General features: G+C 46.9%; 37 non-coding genes and 12 pseudogenes across 37 annotated transcripts; all 49 read left to right on the forward strand.

The window, feature by feature from the left end:
• Positions 1–453: 453 nt before the first annotated feature.
• LOC138537979 (5S ribosomal RNA) lies at positions 454–572 on the forward strand. The gene has a single exon (XR_011286096.1). It is a non-coding gene; the product is annotated as a 5S ribosomal RNA (ribosomal RNA).
• Positions 573–678: 106 nt separating this feature from the next.
• On the forward strand, positions 679–797 carry LOC138540226 (5S ribosomal RNA). Its single transcript, XR_011288281.1, has one exon. It is a non-coding gene; the product is annotated as a 5S ribosomal RNA (ribosomal RNA).
• Positions 798–903: 106 nt separating this feature from the next.
• LOC138547924 (5S ribosomal RNA) lies at positions 904–1,022 on the forward strand. The gene has a single exon (XR_011291748.1). It is a non-coding gene; the product is annotated as a 5S ribosomal RNA (ribosomal RNA).
• Positions 1,023–1,127: 105 nt separating this feature from the next.
• On the forward strand, positions 1,128–1,236 carry LOC138543385 (5S ribosomal RNA; annotated as a pseudogene).
• A 465-nt stretch (positions 1,237–1,701) lies between these two features.
• On the forward strand, positions 1,702–1,820 carry LOC138538399 (5S ribosomal RNA). The gene has a single exon (XR_011286500.1). It is a non-coding gene; the product is annotated as a 5S ribosomal RNA (ribosomal RNA).
• A 106-nt stretch (positions 1,821–1,926) lies between these two features.
• On the forward strand, positions 1,927–2,045 carry LOC138539610 (5S ribosomal RNA). Its single transcript, XR_011287674.1, has one exon. It is a non-coding gene; the product is annotated as a 5S ribosomal RNA (ribosomal RNA).
• A 106-nt stretch (positions 2,046–2,151) lies between these two features.
• Positions 2,152–2,270, forward strand: LOC138537849 (5S ribosomal RNA). The gene has a single exon (XR_011285970.1). It is a non-coding gene; the product is annotated as a 5S ribosomal RNA (ribosomal RNA).
• A 106-nt stretch (positions 2,271–2,376) lies between these two features.
• Positions 2,377–2,495, forward strand: LOC138542105 (5S ribosomal RNA). Its single transcript, XR_011290093.1, has one exon. It is a non-coding gene; the product is annotated as a 5S ribosomal RNA (ribosomal RNA).
• Positions 2,496–2,601: 106 nt separating this feature from the next.
• On the forward strand, positions 2,602–2,720 carry LOC138547638 (5S ribosomal RNA). The gene has a single exon (XR_011291470.1). It is a non-coding gene; the product is annotated as a 5S ribosomal RNA (ribosomal RNA).
• A 106-nt stretch (positions 2,721–2,826) lies between these two features.
• On the forward strand, positions 2,827–2,935 carry LOC138546112 (5S ribosomal RNA; annotated as a pseudogene).
• Positions 2,936–3,398: 463 nt separating this feature from the next.
• LOC138548861 (5S ribosomal RNA) lies at positions 3,399–3,517 on the forward strand. The gene has a single exon (XR_011292655.1). It is a non-coding gene; the product is annotated as a 5S ribosomal RNA (ribosomal RNA).
• A 106-nt stretch (positions 3,518–3,623) lies between these two features.
• On the forward strand, positions 3,624–3,742 carry LOC138540237 (5S ribosomal RNA). The gene has a single exon (XR_011288292.1). It is a non-coding gene; the product is annotated as a 5S ribosomal RNA (ribosomal RNA).
• Positions 3,743–3,848: 106 nt separating this feature from the next.
• On the forward strand, positions 3,849–3,967 carry LOC138537148 (5S ribosomal RNA). Its single transcript, XR_011285294.1, has one exon. It is a non-coding gene; the product is annotated as a 5S ribosomal RNA (ribosomal RNA).
• A 105-nt stretch (positions 3,968–4,072) lies between these two features.
• LOC138543386 (5S ribosomal RNA) lies at positions 4,073–4,181 on the forward strand (annotated as a pseudogene).
• Positions 4,182–4,645: 464 nt separating this feature from the next.
• Positions 4,646–4,764, forward strand: LOC138538400 (5S ribosomal RNA). Its single transcript, XR_011286501.1, has one exon. It is a non-coding gene; the product is annotated as a 5S ribosomal RNA (ribosomal RNA).
• A 106-nt stretch (positions 4,765–4,870) lies between these two features.
• On the forward strand, positions 4,871–4,989 carry LOC138539611 (5S ribosomal RNA). Its single transcript, XR_011287675.1, has one exon. It is a non-coding gene; the product is annotated as a 5S ribosomal RNA (ribosomal RNA).
• A 106-nt stretch (positions 4,990–5,095) lies between these two features.
• On the forward strand, positions 5,096–5,214 carry LOC138549950 (5S ribosomal RNA). The gene has a single exon (XR_011293718.1). It is a non-coding gene; the product is annotated as a 5S ribosomal RNA (ribosomal RNA).
• A 106-nt stretch (positions 5,215–5,320) lies between these two features.
• On the forward strand, positions 5,321–5,439 carry LOC138536942 (5S ribosomal RNA). The gene has a single exon (XR_011285098.1). It is a non-coding gene; the product is annotated as a 5S ribosomal RNA (ribosomal RNA).
• A 106-nt stretch (positions 5,440–5,545) lies between these two features.
• LOC138547639 (5S ribosomal RNA) lies at positions 5,546–5,664 on the forward strand. The gene has a single exon (XR_011291471.1). It is a non-coding gene; the product is annotated as a 5S ribosomal RNA (ribosomal RNA).
• Positions 5,665–5,770: 106 nt separating this feature from the next.
• Positions 5,771–5,879, forward strand: LOC138546114 (5S ribosomal RNA; annotated as a pseudogene).
• Positions 5,880–6,342: 463 nt separating this feature from the next.
• Positions 6,343–6,461, forward strand: LOC138548862 (5S ribosomal RNA). The gene has a single exon (XR_011292656.1). It is a non-coding gene; the product is annotated as a 5S ribosomal RNA (ribosomal RNA).
• A 106-nt stretch (positions 6,462–6,567) lies between these two features.
• Positions 6,568–6,686, forward strand: LOC138541899 (5S ribosomal RNA). Its single transcript, XR_011289892.1, has one exon. It is a non-coding gene; the product is annotated as a 5S ribosomal RNA (ribosomal RNA).
• Positions 6,687–6,792: 106 nt separating this feature from the next.
• On the forward strand, positions 6,793–6,911 carry LOC138542276 (5S ribosomal RNA). The gene has a single exon (XR_011290263.1). It is a non-coding gene; the product is annotated as a 5S ribosomal RNA (ribosomal RNA).
• A 106-nt stretch (positions 6,912–7,017) lies between these two features.
• LOC138546115 (5S ribosomal RNA) lies at positions 7,018–7,126 on the forward strand (annotated as a pseudogene).
• Positions 7,127–7,589: 463 nt separating this feature from the next.
• LOC138550943 (5S ribosomal RNA) lies at positions 7,590–7,708 on the forward strand. Its single transcript, XR_011294684.1, has one exon. It is a non-coding gene; the product is annotated as a 5S ribosomal RNA (ribosomal RNA).
• Positions 7,709–7,814: 106 nt separating this feature from the next.
• Positions 7,815–7,933, forward strand: LOC138540249 (5S ribosomal RNA). Its single transcript, XR_011288304.1, has one exon. It is a non-coding gene; the product is annotated as a 5S ribosomal RNA (ribosomal RNA).
• A 106-nt stretch (positions 7,934–8,039) lies between these two features.
• Positions 8,040–8,158, forward strand: LOC138547935 (5S ribosomal RNA). The gene has a single exon (XR_011291759.1). It is a non-coding gene; the product is annotated as a 5S ribosomal RNA (ribosomal RNA).
• A 106-nt stretch (positions 8,159–8,264) lies between these two features.
• Positions 8,265–8,373, forward strand: LOC138543387 (5S ribosomal RNA; annotated as a pseudogene).
• Positions 8,374–8,838: 465 nt separating this feature from the next.
• LOC138538401 (5S ribosomal RNA) lies at positions 8,839–8,957 on the forward strand. The gene has a single exon (XR_011286502.1). It is a non-coding gene; the product is annotated as a 5S ribosomal RNA (ribosomal RNA).
• Positions 8,958–9,063: 106 nt separating this feature from the next.
• On the forward strand, positions 9,064–9,182 carry LOC138539612 (5S ribosomal RNA). Its single transcript, XR_011287676.1, has one exon. It is a non-coding gene; the product is annotated as a 5S ribosomal RNA (ribosomal RNA).
• A 106-nt stretch (positions 9,183–9,288) lies between these two features.
• Positions 9,289–9,407, forward strand: LOC138549951 (5S ribosomal RNA). The gene has a single exon (XR_011293719.1). It is a non-coding gene; the product is annotated as a 5S ribosomal RNA (ribosomal RNA).
• Positions 9,408–9,513: 106 nt separating this feature from the next.
• On the forward strand, positions 9,514–9,632 carry LOC138547640 (5S ribosomal RNA). The gene has a single exon (XR_011291472.1). It is a non-coding gene; the product is annotated as a 5S ribosomal RNA (ribosomal RNA).
• Positions 9,633–9,738: 106 nt separating this feature from the next.
• Positions 9,739–9,847, forward strand: LOC138546116 (5S ribosomal RNA; annotated as a pseudogene).
• Positions 9,848–10,310: 463 nt separating this feature from the next.
• LOC138548863 (5S ribosomal RNA) lies at positions 10,311–10,429 on the forward strand. The gene has a single exon (XR_011292657.1). It is a non-coding gene; the product is annotated as a 5S ribosomal RNA (ribosomal RNA).
• Positions 10,430–10,535: 106 nt separating this feature from the next.
• On the forward strand, positions 10,536–10,654 carry LOC138537221 (5S ribosomal RNA). Its single transcript, XR_011285363.1, has one exon. It is a non-coding gene; the product is annotated as a 5S ribosomal RNA (ribosomal RNA).
• Positions 10,655–10,760: 106 nt separating this feature from the next.
• On the forward strand, positions 10,761–10,879 carry LOC138547947 (5S ribosomal RNA). The gene has a single exon (XR_011291770.1). It is a non-coding gene; the product is annotated as a 5S ribosomal RNA (ribosomal RNA).
• Positions 10,880–10,984: 105 nt separating this feature from the next.
• Positions 10,985–11,093, forward strand: LOC138543388 (5S ribosomal RNA; annotated as a pseudogene).
• A 464-nt stretch (positions 11,094–11,557) lies between these two features.
• On the forward strand, positions 11,558–11,676 carry LOC138538402 (5S ribosomal RNA). The gene has a single exon (XR_011286503.1). It is a non-coding gene; the product is annotated as a 5S ribosomal RNA (ribosomal RNA).
• A 106-nt stretch (positions 11,677–11,782) lies between these two features.
• Positions 11,783–11,901, forward strand: LOC138539614 (5S ribosomal RNA). Its single transcript, XR_011287678.1, has one exon. It is a non-coding gene; the product is annotated as a 5S ribosomal RNA (ribosomal RNA).
• Positions 11,902–12,007: 106 nt separating this feature from the next.
• Positions 12,008–12,126, forward strand: LOC138549953 (5S ribosomal RNA). The gene has a single exon (XR_011293721.1). It is a non-coding gene; the product is annotated as a 5S ribosomal RNA (ribosomal RNA).
• A 106-nt stretch (positions 12,127–12,232) lies between these two features.
• Positions 12,233–12,351, forward strand: LOC138536943 (5S ribosomal RNA). The gene has a single exon (XR_011285099.1). It is a non-coding gene; the product is annotated as a 5S ribosomal RNA (ribosomal RNA).
• Positions 12,352–12,457: 106 nt separating this feature from the next.
• LOC138547641 (5S ribosomal RNA) lies at positions 12,458–12,576 on the forward strand. Its single transcript, XR_011291473.1, has one exon. It is a non-coding gene; the product is annotated as a 5S ribosomal RNA (ribosomal RNA).
• Positions 12,577–12,682: 106 nt separating this feature from the next.
• LOC138546117 (5S ribosomal RNA) lies at positions 12,683–12,791 on the forward strand (annotated as a pseudogene).
• Positions 12,792–13,254: 463 nt separating this feature from the next.
• LOC138548864 (5S ribosomal RNA) lies at positions 13,255–13,373 on the forward strand. Its single transcript, XR_011292658.1, has one exon. It is a non-coding gene; the product is annotated as a 5S ribosomal RNA (ribosomal RNA).
• Positions 13,374–13,479: 106 nt separating this feature from the next.
• Positions 13,480–13,588, forward strand: LOC138546118 (5S ribosomal RNA; annotated as a pseudogene).
• A 465-nt stretch (positions 13,589–14,053) lies between these two features.
• On the forward strand, positions 14,054–14,162 carry LOC138543002 (5S ribosomal RNA; annotated as a pseudogene).
• Positions 14,163–14,268: 106 nt separating this feature from the next.
• Positions 14,269–14,387, forward strand: LOC138541900 (5S ribosomal RNA). The gene has a single exon (XR_011289893.1). It is a non-coding gene; the product is annotated as a 5S ribosomal RNA (ribosomal RNA).
• Positions 14,388–14,493: 106 nt separating this feature from the next.
• LOC138541794 (5S ribosomal RNA) lies at positions 14,494–14,612 on the forward strand. The gene has a single exon (XR_011289790.1). It is a non-coding gene; the product is annotated as a 5S ribosomal RNA (ribosomal RNA).
• Positions 14,613–14,718: 106 nt separating this feature from the next.
• Positions 14,719–14,827, forward strand: LOC138546121 (5S ribosomal RNA; annotated as a pseudogene).
• The last annotated feature ends 86 nt before the right edge of the window (positions 14,828–14,913 follow it).

Raw genomic sequence — 14,913 nt, forward strand, 5'->3', positions numbered from 1 at the left:
CCATGATTAGTAATTGCGCAACTTCTCAATTATTTTTCAAATTTGGTATGTTTCCAAAATAATTGTATCCCGTTTTATAGCGGAAATGTTGGACAACATCATGAGGGCTGGAGCTACCTTTTTACATAGAATTAGCATACAGGTAGTGTGTTCATGGGTAATAAATCGACTTTCACATGTAATGCAGTACAGAGAATATTGAGTCCTTCAAGAGGCATGAAAGAAAACCATTATTGTGTTGATTGTTCTCTCCACCTCCCTGCAACAGACACAGGATGGATGAATTAAAGTTATCCTACCAGACATAGGAGTCCTGAATGGGCCCACCAGTCTTATATATCTCGCCTGATCGAGCCTGATCGAGCGATGAGCGTGGTATCATGTTGCAAGTGGCTGCATGGCTTAGCTTACTAAATGCAAATGCATAAGAGTAATATTCTTAGCATTCCTAGAGCCTACGGCCACACCACACAGAATGCACCCGATCTCGTCTGATCTCGGAAGTTAAGCAGTGTCAGGCCTAGTTAGTACCTGGATGGGAGACCGCCTGGGAATACCAGGTGCTGTAGGCTTTTTTGTGCTCCAAGTTCAGGAAGTGAGCCCTTTCTCAATTGCCTTTTAAAACTGCAAGGTCTAGCCGACTAGATGCTTAAAAGTACAACACTCACTAGGCCCAGAGCCTACGGCCACACCACACTGAATGCGCCTGATCTCGTCTGATCTCAGAAGCTAAGCAGTGTCGGGCCTAGTTAGTACCTGGATGGGAGACCGCCTGGGAATACCAGGTGCTGTAGGCTTTTTTGTACTCCAAGTTCAGGAAGTGAGCCATTTCTCAATTGCCTTTCAAAACTGCAAGGTCTAGCCGACTAGATGCTTAAAAGTACAAAACTCACTAGGCCCAGAGCCTACGGCCACACCACACTGAATGCGCCCGATCTCGTCTGATCTCGGAAGCTAAGCAGTGTCGGGCCTAGTTAGTACCTGGATGGGAGACCACCTGGGAATACCAGGTGCTGTAGGCTTTTTTGTGCTCCAAGTTCAGGAAGTGAGCCATTTCACAATTGCTTTTCAAAACTGCAAGGTCTAGCCGACTAGATGCTTAAAAGTACAAACTCACTAGGCCCAGAGCCTACGGCCACACCACACTGAATGCGCCCGATCTCGGAAGCTAAGCAGGGTCGGGCCTAGTTAGTACCTGGATGGGAGACTGCCTGGGAATACCAGGTGCTGTAGGCTTTTTTTGTGCTCCATGATTAGTAATTGCGCAACTTCTCAATTATTTTTCAAATTTGGTATGTTTCCAAAATAATTGTATCCCGTTTTATAGCGGAAATGTTGGACAACATCATGAGGGCTGGAGCTACCTTTTTACATAGAATTAGCATACAGGTAGTGTGTTCATGGGTAATAAATCAACTTTCACATGTAATGCAGTACAGAGAATATTGAGTCCTTCAAGAGGCATGAAAGAAAACCATTATTGTGTTGATTGTTCTCTCCACCTCCCTGCAACAGACACAGGATGGATGAATTAAAGTTATCCTACCAGACATAGGAGTCCTGAATGGGCCCACCAGTCTTATATATCTCGCCTGATCGAGCGCTGATCGAGCGATGAGCGTGGTATCATGTTGCAAGTGGCTGCATGGCTTAGCTTACTAAATGCAAATGCATAAGAGTAATATTCTTAGCATTCCTAGAGCCTACGGCCACACCACACTGAATGCACCCGATCTCGACTGATCTCGGAAGTTAAGCAGTGTCAGGCCTAGTTAGTACCTGGATGGGAGACCGCCTGGGAATACCAGGTGCTGTAGGCTTTTTTGTGCTCCAAGTTCAGGAAGTGAGCCCTTTCTCAATTGCCTTTTAAAACTGCAAGGTCTAGCCGACTAGATGCTTAAAAGTACAAAACTCACTAGGCCCAGAGCCTACGGCCACACCACACTGAATGTGCCTGATCTCGTCTGATCTCAGAAGCTAAGCAGTGTCGGGCCTAGTTAGTACCTGGATGGAAGACCGCCTGGGAATACCAGGTGCTGTAGGCTTTTTTGTACTCCAAGTTCAGGAAGTGAGCCATTTCTCAATTGCCTTTCAAAACTGCAAGGTCTAGCCGACTAGATGCTTAAAAGTACAAAACTCACAAGAACCAGAGCCTACGGCCACACCACACTGAATGCGCCTGATCTCGTCTGATCTCGGAAGCTAAGCAGTGTCGGGCCTCGTTAGTACCTGGATGGGAGACCGCCTGGGAATACCAGGTGCTGTAGGCTTTTTTGTGCTCCAAGTTCAGGAAGTGAGCCATTTCTCAATTGCCTTTCAAAATTGCAAGGTCTAGCTGACTAGATGCTTAAAAGTACAAAACTCACTAGGCCCAGAGCCTAAGGCCACACCACACTGATTGCGCCCGATCTCGTCTGATCTCGGAAGCTAAGCAGTGTCGGGCCTCGTTAGTACCTGGATGGGAGACCGCCTGGGAATACCAGGTGCTGTAGGCTTTTTTGTGCTCCAAGTTCAGGAAGTGAGCCATTTCTCAATTGCCTTTCAAAACTGCAAGGTCTAGCTGACTAGATGCTTAAAAGTACAAAACTCACTAGGCCCAGAGCCTACGGCCACACCACACTGATTGCGCCCGATCTCGTCTGATCTCGGAAGCTAAGCAGTGTCGGGCCTAGTTAGTACCTGGATGGGAGACCACCTGGGAATACCAGGTGCTGTAGGCTTTTTTGTGCTCCAAGTTCAGGAAGTGAGCCATTTCACAATTGCCTTTCAAAACTGCAAGGTCTAGCCGACTAGATGCTTAAAAGTACAAAACTCACTAGGCCCAGAGCCTACGGCCACACCACACTGAATGTGCCCGATCTCGGAAGCTAAGCAGGGTCAGGCCTAGTTAGTACCTGGATGGGAGACTGCCTGGGAATACCAGGTGCTGTAGGCTTTTTTGTGCTCCATGATTAGTAATTGCGCAACTTCTCAATTATTTTTCAAATTTGGTATGTTTCCAAAATAATTGTATCCCGTTTTATAGCGGAAATGTTGGACAACATCATGAGGGCTGGAGCTACCTTTTTACATAGAATTAGCATACAGGTAGTGTGTTCATGGGTAATAAATCGACTTTCACATGTAATGCAGTACAGAGAATATTGAGTCCTTCAAGAGGCATGAAAGAAAACCATTATTGTGTTGATTGTTCTCTCCACCTCCCTGCAACAGACACAGGATGGATGAATTAAAGTTATCCTACCAGACATAGGAGTCCTGAATGGGCCCACCAGTCTTATATATCTCGCCTGATCGAGCCTGATCGAGCGATGAGCGTGGTATCATGTTGCAAGTGGCTGCATGGCTTAGCTTACTAAATGCAAATGCATAAGAGTAATATTCTTAGCATTCCTAGAGCCTACGGCCACACCACACTGAATGCACCCGATCTCGTCTGATCTCGGAAGTTAAGCAGTGTCAGGCCTAGTTAGTACCTGGATGGGAGACCGCCTGGGAATACCAGGTGCTGTAGGCTTTTTTGTGCTCCAAGTTCAGGAAGTGAGCCCTTTCTCAATTGCCTTTTAAAACTGCAAGGTCTAGCCGACTAGATGCTTAAAAGTACAACACTCACTAGGCCCAGAGCCTACGGCCACACCACACTGAATGCGCCTGATCTCGTCTGATCTCAGAAGCTAAGCAGTGTCGGGCCTAGTTAGTACCTGGATGGGAGACCGCCTGGGAATACCAGGTGCTGTAGGCTTTTTTGTACTCCAAGTTCAGGAAGTGAGCCATTTCTCAATTGCCTTTCAAAACTGCAAGGTCTAGCCGACTAGATGCTTAAAAGTACAAAACTCACTAGGCCCAGAGCCTACGGCCACACCACACTGAATGCGCCCGATCTCGTCTGATCTCGGAAGCTAAGCAGTGTCAGGCCTAGTTAGTACCTGGATGGGAGACCACCTGGGAATACCAGGTGCTGTAGGCTTTTTTGTGCTCCAAGTTCAGGAAGTGAGCCATTTCACAATTGCCTTTCAAAACTGCAAGGTCTAGCCGACTAGATGCTTAAAAGTACAAACTCACTAGGCCCAGAGCCTACGGCCACACCACACTGAATGCGCCCGATCTCGGAAGCTAAGCAGGGTCGGGCCTAGTTAGTACCTGGATGGGAGACTGCCTGGGAATACCAGGTGCTGTAGGCTTTTTTTGTGCTCCATGATTAGTAATTGCGCAACTTCTCAATTATTTTTCAAATTTGGTATGTTTCCAAAATAATTGTATCCCGTTTTATAGCGGAAATGTTGGACAACATCATGAGGGCTGGAGCTACCTTTTTACATAGAATTAGCATACAGGTAGTGTGTTCATGGGTAATAAATCAACTTTCACATGTAATGCAGTACAGAGAATATTGAGTCCTTCAAGAGGCATGAAAGAAAACCATTATTGTGTTGATTGTTCTCTCCACCTCCCTGCAACAGACACAGGATGGATGAATTAAAGTTATCCTACCAGACATAGGAGTCCTGAATGGGCCCACCAGTCTTATATATCTCGCCTGATCGAGCCTGATCGAGCGATGAGCGTGGTATCATGTTGCAAGTGGCTGCATGGCTTAGCTTACTAAATGCAAATGCATAAGAGTAATATTCTTAGCATTCCTAGAGCCTACGGCCACACCACACTGAATGCACCCGATCTCGACTGATCTCGGAAGTTAAGCAGTGTCAGGCCTAGTTAGTACCTGGATGGGAGACCGCCTGGGAATACCAGGTGCTGTAGGCTTTTTTGTGCTCCAAGTTCAGGAAGTGAGCCCTTTCTCAATTGCCTTTTAAAACTGCAAGGTCTAGCCGACTAGATGCTTAAAAGTACAAAACTCACTAGGCCCAGAGCCTACGGCCACACCACACTGAATGTGCCTGATCTCGTCTGATCTCAGAAGCTAAGCAGTGTCGGGCCTAGTTAGTACCTGGATGGAAGACCGCCTGGGAATACCAGGTGCTGTAGGCTTTTTTGTACTCCAAGTTCAGGAAGTGAGCCATTTCTCAATTGCCTTTCAAAACTGCAAGGTCTAGCCGACTAGATGCTTAAAAGTACAAAACTCACAAGAACCAGAGCCTACGGCCACACCACACTGAATGCGCCCGATCTCGTCTGATCTCGGAAGCTAAGCAGTGTCGGGCCTCGTTAGTACCTGGATGGGAGACCGCCTGGGAATACCAGGTGCTGTAGGCTTTTTTGTGCTCCAAGTTCAGGAAGTGAGCCATTTCTCAATTGCCTTTCAAAATTGCAAGGTCTAGCTGACTAGATGCTTAAAAGTACAAAACTCACTAGGCCCAGAGCCTACGGCCACACCACACTGATTGCGCCCGATCTCGTCTGATCTCGGAAGCTAAGCAGTGTCGGGCCTCGTTAGTACCTGGATGGGAGACCGCCTGGGAATACCAGGTGCTGTAGGCTTTTTTGTGCTCCAAGTTCAGGAAGTGAGCCATTTCTCAATTGCCTTTCAAAACTGCAAGGTCTAGCTGACTAGATGCTTAAAAGTACAAAACTCACTAGGTCCAGAGCCTACGGCCACACCACACTGATTGCGCCCGATCTCGTCTGATCTCGGAAGCTAAGCAGTGTCGGGCCTAGTTAGTACCTGGATGGGAGACCACCTGGGAATACCAGGTGCTGTAGGCTTTTTTGTGCTCCAAGTTCAGGAAGTGAGCCATTTCACAATTGCCTTTCAAAACTGCAAGGTCTAGCCGACTAGATGCTTAAAAGTACAAAACTCACTAGGCCCAGAGCCTACGGCCACACCACACTGAATGTGCCCGATCTCGGAAGCTAAGCAGGGTCAGGCCTAGTTAGTACCTGGATGGGAGACTGCCTGGGAATACCAGGTGCTGTAGGCTTTTTTGTGCTCCATGATTAGTAATTGCGCAACTTCTCAATTATTTTTCAAATTTGGTATGTTTCCAAAATAATTGTATCCCGTTTTATAGCGGAAATGTTGGACAACATCATGAGGGCTGGAGCTACCTTTTTACATAGAATTAGCATACAGGCAGTGTGTTCATGGGTAATAAATCGACTTTCACATGTAATGCAGTACAGAGAATAATGAGTCCTTCAAGAGGCATGAAAGAAAACCATTATTGTGTTGATTGTTCTCTCCACCTCCCTGCAACAGACACAGGATGGATGAATTAAAGTTATCCTACCAGACATAGGAGTCCTGAATGGGCCCACCAGTCTTATATATCTCGCCTGATCGAGCCTGATCGAGCGATGAGCGTGGTATCATGTTGCAAGTGGCTGCATGGCTTAGCTTACTAAATGCAAATGCATAAGAGTAATATTCTTAGCATTCCTAGAGCCTACGGCCACACCACACTGAATGCACCCGATCTCGTCTGATCTCGGAAGTTAAGCAGTGTCAGGCCTAGTTAGTACCTGGATGGGAGACCGCCTGGGAATACCAGGTGCTGTAGGCTTTTTTGTGCTCCAAGTTCAGGAAGTGAGCCCTTTCTCAATTGCCTTTTAAAACTGCAAGGTCTAGCCGACTAGATGCTTAAAAGTACAAAACTCACTAGGCCCAGAGCCTACGGCCACACCACACTGAATGTGCCTGATCTCGTCTGATCTCAGAAGCTAAGCAGTGTCGGGCCTAGTTAGTACGTGGATGGAAGACCGCCTGGGAATACCAGGTGCTGTAGGCTTTTTTGTACTCCAAGTTCAGGAAGTGAGCCATTTCTCAATTGCCTTTCAAAACTGCAAGGTCTAGCCGACTAGATGCTTAAAAGTACAAAACTCACAAGAACCAGAGCCTACGGCCACACCACACTGAATCCGCCCAATCTCGTCTGATCTCGGAAGCTAAGCAGTGTCGGGCCTCGTTAGTACCTGGATGGGAGACCACCTGGGAATACCAGGTGCTGTAGGCTTTTTTGTGCTCCAAGTTCAGGAAGTGAGCCATTTCACAATTGCCTTTCAAAACTGCAAGGTCTAGCCGACTAGATGCTTAAAAGTACAAAACTCACTAGGCCCAGAGCCTACGGCCACACCACACTGAATGTGCCCGATCTCGGAAGCTAAGCAGGGTCAGGCCTAGTTAGTACCTGGATGGGAGACTGCCTGGGAATACCAGGTGCTGTAGGCTTTTTTGTGCTCCATGATTAGTAATTGCGCAACTTCTCAATTATTTTTCAAATTTGGTATGTTTCCAAAATAATTGTATCCCGTTTTATAGCGGAAATGTTGGACAACATCATGAGGGCTGGAGCTACCTTTTTACATAGAATTAGCATACAGGCAGTGTGTTCATGGGTAATAAATCGACTTTCACATGTAATGCAGTACAGAGAATATTGAGTCCTTCAAGAGGCATGAAAGAAAACCATTATTGTGTTGATTGTTCTCTCCACCTCCCTGCAACAGACACAGGATGGATGAATTAAAGTTATCCTACCAGACATAGGAGTCCTGAATGGGCCCACCAGTCTTATATATCTCGCCTGATCGAGCCTGATCGAGCGATGAGCGTGGTATCATGTTGCAAGTGGCTGCATGGCTTAGCTTACTAAATGCAAATGCATAAGAGTAATATTCTTAGCATTCCTAGAGCCTATGGCCACACCACACTGAATGCACCCGATCTCGTCTGATCTCGGAAGTTAAGCAGTGTCAGGCCTAGTTAGTACCTGGATGGGAGACCGCCTGGGAATACCAGGTGCTGTAGGCTTTTTTGTGCTCCAAGTTCAGGAAGTGAGCCCTTTCTCAATTGCCTTTTAAAACTGCAAGGTCTAGCCGACTAGATGCTTAAAAGTACAACACTCACTAGGCCCAGAGCCTACGGCCACACCACACTGAATGCGCCTGATCTCGTCTGATCTCAGAAGCTAAGCAGTGTCGGGCCTAGTTAGTACCTGGATGGGAGACCGCCTGGGAATACCAGGTGCTGTAGGCTTTTTTGTACTCCAAGTTCAGGAAGTGAGCCATTTCTCAATTGCCTTTCAAAACTGCAAGGTCTAGCCGACTAGATGCTTAAAAGTACAAAACTCACTAGGCCCAGAGCCTACGGCCACACCACACTGAATGCGCCCGATCTCGTCTGATCTCGGAAGCTAAGCAGTGTCGGGCCTAGTTAGTACCTGGATGGGAGACCACCTGGGAATACCAGGTGCTGTAGGCTTTTTTTGTGCTCCAAGTTCAGGAAGTGAGCCATTTCACAATTGCCTTTCAAAACTGCAAGGTCTAGCCGACTAGATGCTTAAAAGTACAAACTCACTAGGCCCAGAGCCTACGGCCACACCACACTGAATGCGCCCGATCTCGGAAGCTAAGCAGGGTCGGGCCTAGTTAGTACCTGGATGGGAGACTGCCTGGGAATACCAGGTGCTGTAGGCTTTTTTTGTGCTCCATGATTAGTAATTGCGCAACTTCTCAATTATTTTTCAAATTTGGTATGTTTCCAAAATAATTGTATCCCGTTTTATAGCGGAAATGTTGGACAACATCATGAGGGCTGGAGCTACCTTTTTACATAGAATTAGCATACAGGTAGTGTGTTCATGGGTAATAAATCAACTTTCACATGTAATGCAGTACAGAGAATATTGAGTCCTTCAAGAGGCATGAAAGAAAACCATTATTGTGTTGATTGTTCTCTCCACCTCCCTGCAACAGACACAGGATGGATGAATTAAAGTTATCCTACCAGACATAGGAGTCCTGAATGGGCCCACCAGTCTTATATATCTCGCCTGATCGAGCGCTGATCGAGCGATGAGCGTGGTATCATGTTGCAAGTGGCTGCATGGCTTAGCTTACTAAATGCAAATGCATAAGAGTAATATTCTTAGCATTCCTAGAGCCTACGGCCACACCACACTGAATGCACCCGATCTCGACTGATCTCGGAAGTTAAGCAGTGTCAGGCCTAGTTAGTACCTGGATGGGAGACCGCCTGGGAATACCAGGTGCTGTAGGCTTTTTTGTGCTCCAAGTTCAGGAAGTGAGCCCTTTCTCAATTGCCTTTTAAAACTGCAAGGTCTAGCCGACTAGATGCTTAAAAGTACAAAACTCACTAGGCCCAGAGCCTACGGCCACACCACACTGAATGTGCCTGATCTCGTCTGATCTCAGAAGCTAAGCAGTGTCGGGCCTAGTTAGTACCTGGATGGAAGACCGCCTGGGAATACCAGGTGCTGTAGGCTTTTTTGTACTCCAAGTTCAGGAAGTGAGCCATTTCTCAATTGCCTTTCAAAACTGCAAGGTCTAGCCGACTAGATGCTTAAAAGTACAAAACTCACAAGAACCAGAGCCTACGGCCACACCACACTGAATGCGCCCGATCTCGTCTGATCTCGGAAGCTAAGCAGTGTCGGGCCTCGTTAGTACCTGGATGGGAGACCGCCTGGGAATACCAGGTGCTGTAGGCTTTTTTGTGCTCCAAGTTCAGGAAGTGAGCCATTTCTCAATTGCCTTTCAAAACTGCAAGGTCTAGCTGACTAGATGCTTAAAAGTACAAAACTCACTAGGCCCAGAGCCTACGGCCACACCACACTGATTGCGCCCGATCTCGTCTGATCTCGGAAGCTAAGCAGTGTCGGGCCTAGTTAGTACCTGGATGGGAGACCACCTGGGAATACCAGGTGCTGTAGGCTTTTTTGTGCTCCAAGTTCAGGAAGTGAGCCATTTCACAATTGCCTTTCAAAACTGCAAGGTCTAGCCGACTAGATGCTTAAAAGTACAAAACTCACTAGGCCCAGAGCCTACGGCCACACCACACTGAATGTGCCCGATCTCGGAAGCTAAGCAGGGTCAGGCCTAGTTAGTACCTGGATGGGAGACTGCCTGGGAATACCAGGTGCTGTAGGCTTTTTTGTGCTCCATGATTAGTAATTGCGCAACTTCTCAATTATTTTTCAAATTTGGTATGTTTCCAAAATAATTGTATCCCGTTTTATAGCGGAAATGTTGGACAACATCATGAGGGCTGGAGCTACCTTTTTACATAGAATTAGCATACAGGTAGTGTGTTCATGGGTAATAAATCGACTTTCACATGTAATGCAGTACAGAGAATATTGAGTCCTTCAAGAGGCATGAAAGAAAACCATTATTGTGTTGATTGTTCTCTCCACCTCCCTGCAACAGACACAGGATGGATGAATTAAAGTTATCCTACCAGACATAGGAGTCCTGAATGGGCCCACCAGTCTTATATATCTCGCCTGATCGAGCCTGATCGAGCGATGAGCGTGGTATCATGTTGCAAGTGGCTGCATGGCTTAGCTTACTAAATGCAAATGCATAAGAGTAATATTCTTAGCATTCCTAGAGCCTACGGCCACACCACACTGAATGCACCCGATCTCGTCTGATCTCGGAAGTTAAGCAGTGTCAGGCCTAGTTAGTACCTGGATGGGAGACCGCCTGGGAATACCAGGTGCTGTAGGCTTTTTTGTGCTCCAAGTTCAGGAAGTGAGCCCTTTCTCAATTGCCTTTTAAAACTGCAAGGTCTAGCCGACTAGATGCTTAAAAGTACAACACTCACTAGGCCCAGAGCCTACGGCCACACCACACTGAATGCGCCTGATCTCGTCTGATCTCAGAAGCTAAGCAGTGTCGGGCCTAGTTAGTACCTGGATGGGAGACCTCCTGGGAATACCAGGTGCTGTAGGCTTTTTTGTACTCCAAGTTCAGGAAGTGAGCCATTTCTCAATTGCCTTTCAAAACTGCAAGGTCTAGCCGACTAGATGCTTAAAAGTACAAAACTCACTAGGCCCAGAGCCTACGGCCACACCACACTGAATGCGCCCGATCTCGTCTGATCTCGGAAGCTAAGCAGTGTCGGGCCTAGTTAGTACCTGGATGGGAGACCACCTGGGAATACCAGGTGCTGTAGGCTTTTTTGTGCTCCAAGTTCAGGAAGTGAGCCATTTCACAATTCCCTTTCAAAACTGCAAGGTCTAGCCGACTAGATGCTTAAAAGTACAAACTCACTAGGCCCAGAGCCTACGGCCACACCACACTGAATGCGCCCGATCTCGGAAGCTAAGCAGGGTCGGGCCTAGTTAGTACCTGGATGGGAGACTGCCTGGGAATACCAGGTGCTGTAGGCTTTTTTTGTGCTCCATGATTAGTAATTGCGCAACTTCTCAATTATTTTTCAAATTTGGTATGTTTCCAAAATAATTGTATCCCGTTTTATAGCGGAAATGTTGGACAACATCATGAGGGCTGGAGCTACCTTTTTACATAGAATTAGCATACAGGTAGTGTGTTCATGGGTAATAAATCAACTTTCACATGTAATGCAGTACAGAGAATATTGAGTCCTTCAAGAGGCATGAAAGAAAACCATTATTGTGTTGATTGTTCTCTCCACCTCCCTGCAACAGACACAGGATGGATGAATTAAAGTTATCCTACCAGACATAGGAGTCCTGAATGGGCCCACCAGTCTTATATATCTCGCCTGATCGAGCCTGATCGAGCGATGAGCGTGGTATCATGTTGCAAGTGGCTGCATGGCTTAGCTTACTAAATGCAAATGCATAAGAGTAATATTCTTAGCATTCCTAGAGCCTACGGCCACACCACACTGAATGCACCCGATCTCGACTGATCTCGGAAGTTAAGCAGTGTCAGGCCTAGTTAGTACCTGGATGGGAGACCGCCTGGGAATACCAGGTGCTGTAGGCTTTTTTGTGCTCCAAGTTCAGGAAGTGAGCCCTTTCTCAATTGCCTTTTAAAACTGCAAGGTCTAGCCGACTAGATGCTTAAAAGTACAAAACTCACTAGGCCCAGAGCCTACGGCCACACCACACTGAATGTGCCTGATCTCGTCTGATCTCAGAAGCTAAGCAGTGTCGGGCCTAGTTAGTACCTGGATGGAAGACCGCCTGGGAATACCAGGTGCTGTAGGCTTTTTTGTACTCCAAGTTCAGGAAGTGAGCCATTTCTCAATTGCCTTTCAAAACTGCAAGGTCTAGCCGACTAGATGCTTAAAAGTACAAAACTCACAAGAACCAGAGCCTACGGCCACACCACACTGAATGCGCCCGATCTCGTCTGATCTCGGAAGCTAAGCAGTGTCGGGCCTCGTTAGTACCTGGATGGGAGACCGCCTGGGAATACCAGGTGCTGTAGGCTTTTTTGTGCTCCAAGTTCAGGAAGTGAGCCATTTCTCAATTGCCTTTCAAAATTGCAAGGTCTAGCTGACTAGATGCTTAAAAGTACAAAACTCACTAGGCCCAGAGCCTACGGCCACACCACACTGATTGCGCCCGATCTCGTCTGATCTCGGAAGCTAAGCAGTGTCGGGCCTCGTTAGTACCTGGATGGGAGACCGCCTGGGAATACCAGGTGCTGTAGGCTTTTTTGTGCTCCAAGTTCAGGAAGTGAGCCATTTCTCAATTGCCTTTCAAAACTGCAAGGTCTAGCTGACTAGATGCTTAAAAGTACAAAACTCACTAGGCCCAGAGCCTACGGCCACACCACACTGATTGCGCCCGATCTCGTCTGATCTCGGAAGCTAAGCAGTGTCGGGCCTAGTTAGTACCTGGATGGGAGACCACCTGGGAATACCAGGTGCTGTAGGCTTTTTTGTGCTCCAAGTTCAGGAAGTGAGCCATTTCACAATTGCCTTTCAAAACTGCAAGGTCTAGCCGACTAGATGCTTAAAAGTACAAAACTCACTAGGCCCAGAGCCTACGGCCACACCACACTGAATGTGCCCGATCTCGGAAGCTAAGCAGGGTCAGGCCTAGTTAGTACCTGGATGGGAGACTGCCTGGGAATACCAGGTGCTGTAGGCTTTTTTGTGCTCCATGATTAGTAATTGCGCAACTTCTCAATTATTTTTCAAATTTGGTATGTTTCCAAAATAATTGTATCCCGTTTTATAGCGGAAATGTTGGACAACATCATGAGGGCTGGAGCTACCTTTTTACATAGAATTAGCATACAGGCAGTGTGTTCATGGGTAATAAATCGACTTTCACATGTAATGCAGTACAGAGAATATTGAGTCCTTCAAGAGGCATGAAAGAAAACCATTATTGTGTTGATTGTTCTCTCCACCTCCCTGCAACAGACACAGGATGGATGAATTAAAGTTATCCTACCAGACATAGGAGTCCTGAATGGGCCCACCAGTCTTATATATCTCGCCTGATCGAGCCTGATCGAGCGATGAGCGTGGTATCATGTTGCAAGTGGCTGCATGGCTTAGCTTACTAAATGCAAATGCATAAGAGTAATATTCTTAGCATTCCTAGAGCCTACGGCCACACCACACTGAATGCACCCGATCTCGTCTGATCTCGGAAGTTAAGCAGTGTCAGGCCTAGTTAGTACCTGGATGGGAGACCGCCTGGGAATACCAGGTGCTGTAGGCTTTTTTGTGCTCCAAGTTCAGGAAGTGAGCCCTTTCTCAATTGCCTTTTAAAACTGCAAGGTCTAGCCGACTAGATGCTTAAAAGTACAAAACTCACTAGGCCCAGAGCCTACGGCCACACCACACTGAATGTGCCCGATCTCGGAAGCTAAGCAGGGTCAGGCCTAGTTAGTACCTGGATGGGAGACTGCCTGGGAATACCAGGTGCTGTAGGCTTTTTTTGTGCTCCATGATTAGTAATTGCGCAACTTCTCAATTATTTTTCAAATTTGGTATGTTTCCAAAATAATTGTATCCCGTTTTATAGCGGAAATGTTGGACAACATCATGAGGGCTGGAGCTACCTTTTTACATAGAATTAGCATACAGGTAGTGTGTTCATGGGTAATAAATCAACTTTCACATGTAATGCAGTACAGAGAATATTGAGTCCTTCAAGAGGCATGAAAGAAAACCATTATTGTGTTGATTGTTCTCTCCACCTCCCTGCAACAGACACAGGATGGATGAATTAAAGTTATCCTACCAGACATAGGAGTCCTGAATGGGCCCACCAGTCTTATATATCTCGCCTGATCGAGCGCTGATCGAGCGATGAGCGTGGTATCATGTTGCAAGTGGCTGCATGGCTTAGCTTACTAAATGCAAATGCATAAGAGTAATATTCTTAGCATTCCTAGAGCCTACGGCCACACCACACTGAATGCACCTGATCTCGGAAGTTAAGCAGTGTCAGGCCTAGTTAGTACCTGGATGGGAGACCGCCTGGGAATACCAGGTGCTGTAGGCTTTTTTGTGCTCCAAGTTCAGGAAGTGAGCCCTTTCTCAATTGCCTTTTAAAACTGCAAGGTCTAGCCGACTAGATGCTTAAAAGTACAAAACTCACTAGGCCCAGAGCCTACGGCCACACCACACTGAATGTGCCTGATCTCGTCTGATCTCAGAAGCTAAGCAGTGTCGGGCCTAGTTAGTACGTGGATGGAAGACCGCCTGGGAATACCAGGTGCTGTAGGCTTTTTTGTACTCCAAGTTCAGGAAGTGAGCCATTTCTCAATTGCCTTTCAAAACTGCAAGGTCTAGCCGACTAGATGCTTAAAAGTACAAAACTCACAAGAACCAGAGCCTACGGCCACACCACACTGAATGCGCCCAATCTCGTTTGATCTCGGAAGCTAAGCAGTGTCGGGCCTCGTTAGTACCTGGATGGGAGACCACCTGGGAATACCAGGTGCTGTAGGCTTTTTTGTGCTCCAAGTTCAGGAAGTGAGCCATTTCACAATTGCCTTTCAAAACTGCAAGGTCTAGCCGACTAGATGCTTAAAAGTACAAAACTCACTAGGCCCAGAGCCTACGGCCACACCACACTGAATGTGCCCGATCTCGGAAGCTAAGCAGGGTCAGGCCTAGTTAGTACCTGGATGGGAGACTGCCTGGGAATACCAGGTGCTGTAGGCTTTTTTGTGCTCCATGATTAGTAATTGCGCAACTTCTCAATTATTTTTCAAATTTGGTATGTTTCCAAAATAATTGTATCCCGTTTT

Source organism: Ambystoma mexicanum, unplaced genomic scaffold (assembly GCF_040938575.1).
Source record: "Ambystoma mexicanum isolate Mex_15411 unplaced genomic scaffold, UKY_AmexF1_1 Mex_scaf10, whole genome shotgun sequence".
NCBI classification, from domain to species: domain Eukaryota; kingdom Metazoa; phylum Chordata; class Amphibia; order Caudata; family Ambystomatidae; genus Ambystoma; species Ambystoma mexicanum.